The sequence below is a fragment of the Drosophila ficusphila genome, unplaced genomic scaffold (genome assembly GCF_018152265.1).
Source record: "Drosophila ficusphila isolate 14025-0441.05 unplaced genomic scaffold, ASM1815226v1 contig_636, whole genome shotgun sequence".
NCBI classification, from domain to species: Eukaryota; Metazoa; Arthropoda; class Insecta; order Diptera; family Drosophilidae; genus Drosophila; species Drosophila ficusphila.
This window is the reverse complement of record NW_025064569.1, coordinates 1652292-1663395: the sequence shown is the minus strand read 5'-3', so window position 1 is coordinate 1663395 and position 11104 is coordinate 1652292. Positions and strand designations below refer to the sequence as shown.

The 11104-nt window shown below is 41.1% G+C and overlaps 1 long non-coding RNA gene across 1 annotated transcript; it reads right to left on the bottom strand.

Annotated features, from left to right (window-relative positions):
- Window positions 1–6689: 6689 nt before the first annotated feature.
- On the bottom strand, window positions 6690–7416 carry LOC108093394. Its single transcript, XR_001771490.1, has 2 exons — window positions 7112–7416; window positions 6690–6985 (listed from the first exon to the last, which is right to left on the bottom strand). It is a non-coding gene; the product is annotated as an uncharacterized LOC108093394 (long non-coding RNA).
- Window positions 7417–11104: the final 3688 nt, after the last annotated feature.

Genomic DNA, 11104 nt, shown 5'->3' with positions numbered 1-11104 from the left:
TGGCTGACACTTAACGCAGCAACGTCTGCCGTCCGAACGGTAGACAGCTGTCATAAAACGCCGTGGATCCCGGGTAGAGCCGGCCAAGCCATCACTCAATAGCATTAATGCTTACTTTTGCAATTAAATAAAAATGTCGTAAAACTGTTTTGAGTCTTTACGACCTTTTCGTGCTGGTAACCCCTTCAAAAGGTGTCAGAAATGTGCGTTCAAAAGTGTCTAATTAGGAATTCATAAAAAGAACTGACGAGCAGCAACGGAATAAAAAGCATCGGAGCCGCCTCAGAAAATGCTTTTGGACGTGACGCAGTAAAAGCCAAATAAAATTATTAAAATATTTCACAATGATCCATAAATTGCTTGTATAAATTGTCAGTGCACGTTTTCATTAAACTTTGATGGTGAAATTAACAGGAAGTACAGCGGTTAAAATCATTATCTAGCGGCGTTTAACAAAAGTCAGTTACATTTTACCGTTTGTGGGGAGTCAACAAGTAAATACATGTACCATATCCAATATGTTGTAAAATTACTGTAAAGACACGATTTACCATTTCAACTGTAACTTAAATTTAACAACCTTTAAAACATCTATGTATGTTATCCTCTTTTAATATCAAAATGTGATTCTCTGGTTGCTCCGATAGTGAGGGTATATGGATTTCGCCATTAGTTTTAACTTATACAGAATCTAAAGCAATACGAATTGTTCTCTCCCATACAGTAGAAGCATCACATCTGTCAGACCTCCAGTCTGTCCGTCACAATCTGACTAAGCACTTTTAACATAGTCAGGCTTGCATGTACCCTTGAATATATTATATTGTAACGAAAGTTGGTTTCAAATGACTTGACCAGGTGACCAGTACCAAAGCTGACATCTGGCAACCCTAGGACAGGCCAACGATCGTCTCTCTAGGACCTGTAAAAAGCCTGTCAAAAAGTTTAGGAAAGTTGCGATCACATTGATCGATCTTCTCTCTCTCTCTTCTTGTGTAATTAAGCGGGTAATAAAAACCTAATATAAATCTTAAGAACTCTTGTTTGGTTGTTTGAATGGCGTTGCCATAACGTGGGCTGACCCCCACCTATTAAAAAGTATCCGCTCGGCTGACAGTGGCGAACTTGGAAACCTCGACGGGCAACTAAGTTTCGTTACAATATTAAATAACCTTATAGTGCCATTTACATTACATTACATTTAATTTTACTTTGGGAAACAAAATTCTAAACTGAATAAACATTTTACCAGACTTCTCTTTAACGGATTAATTATTTAATTAAGCAATACAAAAAAAAAAAACCTAAAATTTATATTCTTTACCAAAATACCCCCCAATACATATTTCACTGACTTTTTGTCTCCAATTTACACGTCCTTGCGGTTCCCGAGATTTTTACTTTCATACAGACCGATAAGCAGTCAGATCGAGGGTCGACTCAAGAACTTCATGGGATCCCAAGTAAAAATTAAGAAATATAATTTAATTACGGTTTCAGAAACAATAGTTCAATTTTGTCAGATTTTGACGGATAAGCTTATTTTACCAAATTTTTTATATATCTTAGTCTTTTTCCTGCAAATGTGGATACTAAAATATAAATCTTCTTCCCTGTTGCTAATGCATTTTACTAATTTTATTGTTGTTCCTTTTTACATCCTTTACTCGCAGAGCAAGGTTTTATATTGTATTTGTTTAAAAATAAGTGTATAATAGGCTTAAGTACTCAAATATTCATAATCTGCATGTCTGTCCGGTCGTATAAACGTCGAGATCCGGGAAACTGTAAGTGCTAGAGTGTTGAGAGTGATTATTGGTTATTGATTATTCTGGTAATTAAGGATCACAGCTCCGAAGGAAAATTCTGTGGCGCCACACAGCTGCGAAGGGATAAATCACTCCCATTGATTGAGGGGTATCTGTTGTTGTTGTTTACACTAAGACCGTATCAAAATCACGCCATAAAGGTATTGCATACACGAGCGATCGAGGGAGAAGGAGTGGGGTCAGTGGAGAAGCAAAACCGACCCTGTTTCACCCATGTTTTGGTATTGGGTCTTTGGCAAACTATTTCCACAGTGAGCCACTTTCGGTGGCGTGTTGAATACATTTTATTTAATAAATGAATTTTCCATTAACCGCAAACATGGATTTTGGTGCAATTGCAAAAATGAAATGTAATAAATGATGTAGTGCCAAAGGTATACTGTATACTGTAAAAAGGACCGTTGGGGGTGGACCCCCAACTTTTTTGTTGTGTTTCTGGTTGATGGCGTGCTGACGCGGTCGCTTTCCGGAATCAGATTTCCCGCCTACAGGGCCGATTCTCATTGTGTCCAACAAACAGCATTATTGAAGTCTTTACCAGTTGAAAATTAGTCTGTAATTTGTTTATTTTACATAGAAAACTGGCCCACCCCGCTTTTACATAGTACATACATGTTTTGCGGTTGCAGTTTGTTCATCGTTCTCATACGTACATTTGATCCCCTGCTGCTAGTCGAATGTGCAAATGCGTATTTTTGTTAAATGTTATGAAAAATAAAAGCGACTAGATTCAAAACAAACACTTACAATGTAAGCTTTAAGATGTACCGTATAGTAAACCGAAAGTAGGATATGATCAAAACACAAGTTGAGTTTAATTAGCCATCTAGATAAAAAGTCTAGTTAAAATAAAGCAACAAATAACACTGTGCGACAAAAAAATGTTTAAGTTGATTTTTTTCTTATTTTTCACTTCTAATAGTCAAAATAAGAATATAAGTTTTTGGATTTGTTAATATCAATAGCCAATCAGCTTCTACGCACACTCAAAGGTCCCAAAAACGCGTGTTTTTGCATATTTCACAGCCTAATAATACCATATTGGGAAAATATTTTTTCACCGTTATAAGCGTTTTATGCAAGTTCAATATCTATAAATTAAAATATATTAAGCAAATATACCGTTAGGCTTTTATAACAATGCTTTAAAATGTTTTTCTCCCATAGGAGCAATCTGAGAATTTAAATCAAATTTATAAAAAAATCATTATAACTTCAATATAATGGTCGGACTACAATATCATAAAGCTGCCATAGGAAAACATTAAAAGTAATAGAAAACTTGACACATTTAACAAATTACTATACAGCTGACATAGATTAACAAAAGGAAAACATTCTTCGTGGACTGGAGTTTAAGCCAGTTACCTTCCTCTTTGTTTTGAAACTTTTACTTTACTTTTCGAATTATGTTAAGACCTATTGTCTTCCAGTTTTTACAATATGAAAAACGTATTTGTTAAATTAAGTCTTATTACAAGAAGGTTCTCTTATTATATCATCATCATTGGATGATCAATTTATAACATATTTAAACTATATAATATTTTATAAATATAAAGGATTCCTTACTTCCAAAACATTCAATTAAATTCACACATTATATCTTATTGGGGCCTACGTGAATTACTGTTTTACAACTGTAAGGTTTGGCAGCGAAAAATTGTGATTGGATTCTACCAGCTGTTGATACAATACGCTTCAGATAGGTGAAAAAATAGCTAACAGCTTGCCGTAAATTTACTTAATTTTTGAGTACCGGAGCACCTAGAAATAAAAATGAATTGTTCTGCTGAATACGCAAAAGTGGAGAGCGGAGCACGCCCGTACACAGGTTTTTGCCATGGACCTGTGACATTTTTTCAAACTTTTATTTGGCCGCAAACTTTTTAAAATTCAATCTCGTGGTTTTTACATGAACAGCATTGGCAAAAAGGAATACAGGACCAAAACTGTAACGAAAATGAACTTCTTCTGGACGAAGTGTTGATACCCTTGCACTTAAATGGTAATCCGTTTATATATATTAATCCGTATAATTTAAGCACAAGTTTTCACAATATAAACAGTGTCACCTTCCCACTCGAAGCTGCAAAAAACGAATCGGTCTAGTGTTATAGCATAGATGTAAGGATCAAATATAAGAATGTTGATTTGGCAGACCGTTGCCAACTTCAAACTTAATGCGTTGACCCTTCTGAAAGGGTATAGAAAGTGCATCTAACCACAAATCATCAGACTTGTCAGCCAAACTTTAAAATACGGCACACAAAAGGACGAACAGGAGTTGTCAGAAATACAAGTTGGACCTCGGAGTGCATTGATGTACTCACTCACTTGTTGTTCGGGGGAATTTGCATTCTTCTATTTATGTAAATAGTATTTACATTCTTCTCTCCGAATTTTCGCTGGTGTACCTGAGGTAGAAAGCGAATCGCCAGCTCAGTAACTTTATTTATGCATTCCATTTACCAATTGACAATTTTATAACCATATGCAAATGCGACCCTCGGAACAGCAACTCTTCTTTCTTTTCCCTGCGATTGGAGCAGCTTTAATTAAAATGGCTTCGTTCTTTTCGTCTTTGGCGTTCGGGAAGAGTATGGAAAGTGGCAAAAGACGTGTTTAAACTGTTCACCCCGAGGGTCAGCCCCATAATGTTGGTCGCCAGGTGACTGGTGACTGGTGGGGTGTGAAAGCGGCCCTCTGTTCGCGGCGCCACATCACCTTGGCCCACGCACACACGAGCGGCGGATACCCACACAAAAGCAGACGTTTGCGCATAAATATTTAAGCCCAATGCGTTTTTATTCCACAGTCGTCGACAAATAAAACAAACTGCCAATGAATATTCGCCAGCGAATGTCCTTACGGGCAGTTGTGTGAGTGTCTGTTAGTGTGTGTGTGTATCTGTGAGTGTGTGTGTATGTGGAAAGCGAAAAAATGCGGCGAAGCGTCAGTTGCCATTTTGGTTCGGCACACGTTGCGTATGAATAATTTATTTAATGAACTTGTAGCTGGGGCTCGCCATGACTTCTGCTGCCGCCGCCGGTGCTGCCGAGCATTGTATGGTACACTCGGCTTATTCGGCAGATACCTGCCCGCTCGGATGTGTATCTTTGTGTCTGCTGCAGACATGCCGGAGGGTCCCTTTGTTTTCTTTCGTTTCCGGCGATTTGTTGCCGGCGAACGTTACGTACCGCTCCGCTTCGTCCGATAGTTTCCTTTTTCATTCCCCCACCTTCTTCACTTCCGTTTTTCTGACAGCCCAAAAAATACGAATACTTTTTGGCAGCGTGTGGGGACAGAGGGCAGATTGCAAACTTCTTTGGCTCGCGGAAAGGTATTTCCATGCTGCCAATAGAATAGAGAATCTCTCGCGGTTGCAAAAAGAGAGATATTGTCTACTGCAAACCATTCTTGCTTGATAAAATGTGTTATCTAGAGTGGATTGGTGCTGAAAAGCGCATGAAATTCGTTTAGTGCGCCAATGTTAGTTCTGGGACAACAACCAGGAACACTGGTTGGAGTAGCCAAAGATGTAAGCTAGATCTGTGGTGCCGACCCTCGCTCTCGTTCTTCACAATGACCCCTGAGCACTGTCGGTGTTCGTTCGTCTTTCTTGCGAGTGAAATTATTTATTTATAGTTCATTTGCGAGTTGGCATTCAAAGTTGTAATGTGCAACGTGAACACGGGGCTTGGGTTTGGGCCAGGACCCGGACTTCGGCTTGGACCTGGGGAATTTATGTGTGCGGCTAAGTACAACGACAAATTGACTTTGGGATAGGGTCAACTGCTGAGCAGGGAGCGGCAGCATCCTATAGATACTTTTCGGTGGCGGCGCAGAAAGTCCGTGTTCAATTAGCACGGACATTTGGGGAGTAACCGAGCATTAAACAATGAGCCACAGCAAATTGGAGATCCGCACTCGCTCCGGGCTGCCACTTTCATCGGGCATTAAAATTGCATTTCCCTTGACGAGGCCGATTATGCAAGCAAACCGCAGGATGCAGGAGAGCTTTGACTCAAAGCCGGCTACTTAATTTAAAATTTTGAAATCCTCTTAAGCAAATTCCATTGACCACACCAAAACACACAGGGCCGCAAGAGTCTGCAGGCGTCTGCAGGCGTCGCCGAAGCATCTCAGGCACGGCCCACTTGATGTGACATCCAGATACATTTGTATCTCATTGTGTGCAAGCTCGCACACACCGACAACGACAACGACGGCTTGTTGTCACATTTACGATATCCTTCAGAGTTCATTCGAGCACACACGGAGTCGACAGGAGCTATTAGATTTCTAATGTCTTTTGTCTCGGCTTATTTGTTTTCAAGTTTTCTTCTGTCAAATGTATCTTTATCTGCAGCTGCAGCACTTCATTATCCACACCCGCACATGAGAGCTGGACATGTCGTGCTCCTGACAGCCTCGAGTGTCCTGGCCGTATATTGGCATATTGAATTTGCGCACAAGCCGCATGAAGTTAAGTATCTGTCGGATACTTTGGAGCCTGCACATTATTCATTAGTGTGTGCCTGCTTTTCGGGAAAGTCAGTGAACCCGTGGGCTTCTCGGGCGAATTCAATCGCCCATAAATCTGCATTAAAACAAGAACGATTCTCCTCTTCCCAACACGTCGATTATTTCAGCTGATTGTTGGTTTTCTGTGCCTCGATTTGGTCCTGGCAAACGAGGGATACATTTCGTGAAATCAATGCCATTTTTGCCAAACTTGATCACGAGGTGACTCACTGGATGCAATTTTCGTCTTTGGGCAGTTCACTGAACCGCCTCCACCCTCGTTCGGTGCTCAGGATACGGAGCGAATATTTTCAGCCAGCTCAAAGCACCGAGTTCAGAAGCAAATCATTAAAAATTTATTTTCAATTTCGTCGCAACTGTGAGTAACAGCCGGGGGTTCGGGAAAGAAACCGAGAGACAAAGGGTCGGGACCGGTGGCTCTGGAAATCGTTTCGGCTGCAACATCCCCTCGTCGCAGTGGGCTGACACTCTGCGTCTGCCAAGCAAAAAATGTGGCAAACACTTTCCTCTATTTCGAGGGACTGCTGTCAGAAAGGAGCCCCGATGGCATCCCCTCTTCTGTTGGCGGAGGGGCAGAGCTCGCGAAAGAGCTGCGGGAGCTGAGGGAGCTGCGGGGACCCGAAGCTGGGATTAGATTGTCTTTGGATTGCGACACCTGCACCTGCACCTCGTCTCCGCCCACCGGCAATCGAAGGCCCAGCGAGCGCAGTCAATTAACCGCAGCCTCAACTTACATACATATGTTACTTGTGCAGCCGAACTCCTTCCTAATAAAACGCATCATCAACGGGTCGAGACCGAGAGTCCCCCTCCAAGCGATCTTAACGACGAATCCCTTCTTCGGTCCTCGCCTTGCGGAGTAAATTGCGTGCACGCCTTTTTAACCCAAATACTCGTACTCCCCCCTCCCACTGCCACTTTTCAGACCATTTCGCCGATTGTCGCTGTCTGATAAGCCAAGTCGCGTGCTTTTCTGTGAGCCAGCTGCCCGCGTAGAGATGGAAGCGTGACTAGTTCGTGACTATCGGGAGAAGCTAGGAGAAAGGAGTTCAAGTCTCAGCAAATGCCATTCATGACGCTTTAAACGTCTGTATACTTAGTTTCATATTTCGCTGCCTTTCATGAATAGAGAGAATACGATATTTATAGAGAAAATGAATATCCCAAAACAAAGTCCAATAAATTCAACAACCGCTAGGAACCATTTTATTAAAATTTTCTCTGGCTTTTTCACTATATTTTATTGAATCACTTACAAATTTCGTTTTAGCAACATGATCTTTCCGCTTTCCCATCACCTTCGACTCTACAATTCGCCAGCGTCCATGGATTAATGAGTCGAGACTCGCGATCCGCGATCTGAGAGAAAGACGGCTGGAAAAGTTTACGTGACTGAATTTTCAATTATTTTTTATTGCACTCGAGTGCGGAGGAGAGCGGACCAGCAGAATGGCAAGCAGAACGGGCCGGTTTGCCTGGCCTTTAATTGCAGGAAGTTGCATTTTGCCTGCAATTTATTAAAAATTATTTATTGTTGAACGAAATTGATTTTGAAAGTCGTGTGACTGCCTCAAATGGTGCGCTCGCTGTGTGGCAGGTTTTCCGCGTAATTAGGACGGCACCCCAAACCCCCAAACACTCTGGAGCGGAGGCCCTGGAATTTTCTGACACCTTGCCTCACTGTTCCGCTCGTCGGGCAGCGACGGGCTCCATTTGCACGATCTGCTCTTTGATTTCCTGCCACGCCCACCGGGGCGAGTGCTTCTGCAATTAATTTAAGACAGGGGGACACGTCCCGGTGCGGCTCTCTAGCTCATTGCCAACTTCGGAAAAGTGCATGGCAAGCTGGCGTTGAGTAATTGGACTCGCTTTGATCTCCTATAAATAGCAGTTGGCACTTTGAAGTGCATCGGAGTCAGTTTAATTAAAAACTGCGCCTATGAAAATAAACAGACGACCAAGTGCCACCGCTGGGCAGGTCGGCCCAAGATCTCCTCGTCGTCCATGCGGATGGCACAGTGTTTGATGCTGGTTCCGCATGCAAGTGTCTGCTAAAGTAGCATCGACTAATCTCACCTCAGCTCTTCTGTAAGTAAGTTAACTTGTCTTAAAGACTTCCCCGCAATGTTAAGTTCCTCCGATATCTTGCCCGTTGCGCCTCATTGAACAAATTAAATTGCCGAGAAATTCCAAGGCTTGTGCGTCCAGTGGGTCAGTTGTGTCGCGATTCCCAAAGGCGATAGCAAAATGTGTCGTTATGAGTGCCCATAGATGGCAGAGGAAACCAATGCATTGAAGGGCCCAGGCCTCGCCAGAGATTGTCCAAAAATACGTACATTCGTAAAAATGGCATTATTAAACTTGAATTAATCATTTTAAAACATTCCTCGCAGATCAACATAACCCGATAACCTCGAAGAAAAAAGTTTGTCTAAGTTCAACGGAAAATTACGCTTGACTTGCTATGTTTGTAAAACTGTAAAAAAAATTAAAGAAAAATCGGATTATTTGCCTCAAAACTGACATCCTAAGGGTCGTTGATCTTTATATTCAAATAGTTAATTGAAAGTGGAAACGGGTAAAATGGGTTTCTTAAACTGTATGCTTTCAATAAATTATTGATTTCTTTCAATCATTTCTATTGAATATTACATTAAAATAATGAGTTTTCAAAAGGGCCAAAAAAGTAGAATTAACAACAATCTACTACTAATTTGAAGAACCCAACTGTTTGTTATTAATATAAACTTTAATTTGAAATAATAAATATACAAATAATAATTTCGGAATGTAACTTAAAATTCATTCATAACACATAACTGTTTTTATATAATTTGTTTCATGAAAATTAATGTACAATAGTCCCAATATAATGCCGATTTTATACTAACCTATTATTTGAATAAACTGTTATGTTGTGGAGTAGTGTACTTTTACATTTCATTGTTATGCAATTTTTATGCGGAGTTTTTGAGTTGCCACCCAAATGTACCCGTCATTTTGAGCGATTTTCTGAACTCAGCCTGCCACTCCGTCACAAATGAGAATTTTAATCAACTTTCGTGAGTCGCCCACCAACATTAGGCCCATTTAGAGCTTTCACTGCATCGGATGCATTACAAGATATCGCTAACGCAATCAGCTCGAGGCGCCTATATGTACAAGCGCCAGACTGCACGAGAAGTCGGCCGACAGGTGGCGCCAGGAATGCATTCCTTGTCCTGACTTTTTAGCTCAATTAGCCGTCGTGGCTGCACTGCCGCCATCAGCTCGATTGTCATTCGCGTGGTATTCTGCCGCCGTGTGGTTTTCCTGCACCACCTTGGTGGTTTCAAGAGCTCCTCAGCCAGCGGCTCTCGAGACACGCGCGCCCCGCATCGATTACGCAGACTGCCACCTCGTCGTCTTCTTGGCATCTTGGCGTCGTGGCATCGCGGCATCTTGTGTTTCCCATGTAAATACTTGTAATTTGTCATTTAACACAACCCGTCAGCCCCGCCCCTGGCTGCTTTCCATCAAATACGCTGGCAAGCTCCGTCTTAATGGCTCATTGAGTTGACTCTGTGGAGAGAGTCAGCGTGTGCGAATGAAACTGCTAAGGAAATATGGCCCATTCGTCTTCTAAAAGTAATTATTGATTAGGCTAGTACAAAATCACCAAGCCCTAAAGAAATTATTTCTAAATATATTAATTGTACGATTGCGATTTTAATACAACACATATAGAAACGATAAGCGAGCATAACATTCACAGGCGGGACAAATTTGCATCGTATATTCTAAGAGCCTTACAAACGTTTCAACAAACACAGATCACCATTCTACTTTATGTTTGGAGTAGATCGAAGTATAAGAGAGTTTGGGAAAGATTTTTAAATTATAGTTTGCATTTGAAATAATCATTTTGCTGCTTGTCAAACAAGAATATTCCCACACGCAAACTTTAAATCATTTCGGCGCAAAGCACCCTGTGAATGCCTCAGTTCTTCTTACAGAATCCCATAAAAAATGCAGAGCCTCCTCCCAAGATCCATTTAAAGCATCCGAAGATCGCATGCCATCGAGTGCGAACAGCAGGGACTTCCCTTCCTGCGACTCCTCGCCCTCGTCTTGACCTGCAGAGTCAAAACACACAGAACCATGTGGGGACGGAAAGGGGCTCCGAAGCCACATGCTGACAATGGCATGAGCCCCATAAATTGCCCCTATCTGCGTGCATTGTATCTGTATCGCAATGCCTTTGTATCTCACCAGCAAAATATGCTGCTAATTGAATTAAACTTAACGTTCGTTCCCAGTTCGATTCGTTGCTAATTCTTCGAGTTGCGCAGGAGATTGCGAGTATTGCGGAGATGGGGACTCAATGCGCAAGTTATTTAGCTGTTTAAGTATAAAAAAATACTTCCACCAAAATTGTAGTAGTACTTTTTATACCTTTAGAGAGAATTATAATTTCAGTTAGAAGTTTACAACGCAGTTAAGGAGACACCTCAGAAATCTACTTAGACATATACTGTTCCTATGTTTTAAAGATACCTTACTGAAACTATACAAAAAGTTGTGTAGTTATTGCACGAAATAAGAAAATTGAAAAAAACTATCACTACTATAATTACACTATGCACTAATTTTGAATAAAATTTTATTGAAATTTTGTTGATATTAATGTAGCTGTCATAGCAAGGATTGAAAATTGTTACTAGTATTGATGGGAACAAAATGATAAC